The following is a 934-nucleotide window of genomic DNA, read 5'->3' on the forward strand; positions in this document are numbered from 1 at the left end:
GGGGGGGGCTCTCAGAGGCCTGGAGCCAACCTGACAGGTCCTTTTGCTATGGCACAGGCATGTTCCTCTCTGGTCCTCCCCTCTGGGAAGGCAGCCTCTTTCCTCCAGCACCCAGGTGATGACCAGCTAGTCTCTCAAGGGCCCAACACACCTTGTCATGACAAGATCGGGACAGAAAACACCTCCTCCGTGGAGGAGAGCCACCTCCAGAGAGTGTCAGGGGAACCAGGAGGCTCACCCAAGATCTACAGCGCACCAGGCGAGAGTGAAACCCCCAAAGTGGCCACCCAAGGTCCACTTTACCCCAAGGCAGTGGGTACAGGACTACTCAGAAACTTCAGCTCCTGCTCATACAGAAACCAGCCCTATGTAAGGATTAAAAATAAATAAATAAACCCACAAGAAATAAATAAAAAAAAAAAAGGCAAGTCCCTGAGCTCTGACCCCACTAGATGTCTCTGTCGGCCAAGGCACAAGGGCTCCTGAAGCCTCACCAAGAAGGTCCAGGGAAGCGGCGAAGGGGCAGGTCTGCAGGCTGCAAGCCCCAGACCCCTCTCCCGAAGGCCAAAGGGGAGGGAGCCAAGAGGAGAAAGAATGAACGAGTGGGCAGGGAAGGGAAACAAGTGTAGGCAGCGCTGGATGGAGCCAGGCAGCTCGGAGCAGCTGGCCTTGCCTGCAAGGTGCCTGGGTGAGATACTTTGGGGGAAAAGCAGCTCTGAATCAGCCTGGAAAATCCCATCCCTCAGGTTAAAGGTCTAAGTCTAAGAGTTCACTGATGGCCAGCAGCCCACTTGATACTTTTTCCCCTCCTCAGTTCACCAGCAGTTCCTAAGTTCTTCCTGCTCAGCCTCAGCACTCAGAGGTGTCAGAGGAAACAGCCCTCTGCTCGTTCCGTGTTAAAAGAAACCAGTTGTCAGGCCCCAAACGCTGCGTT

This window comes from Athene cunicularia (genome assembly GCF_003259725.1).
Source record: "Athene cunicularia isolate RWA chromosome 24 unlocalized genomic scaffold, athCun1 chr24_part1, whole genome shotgun sequence".
In the NCBI taxonomy this organism is placed as follows: Eukaryota; Metazoa; Chordata; class Aves; order Strigiformes; family Strigidae; genus Athene; species Athene cunicularia.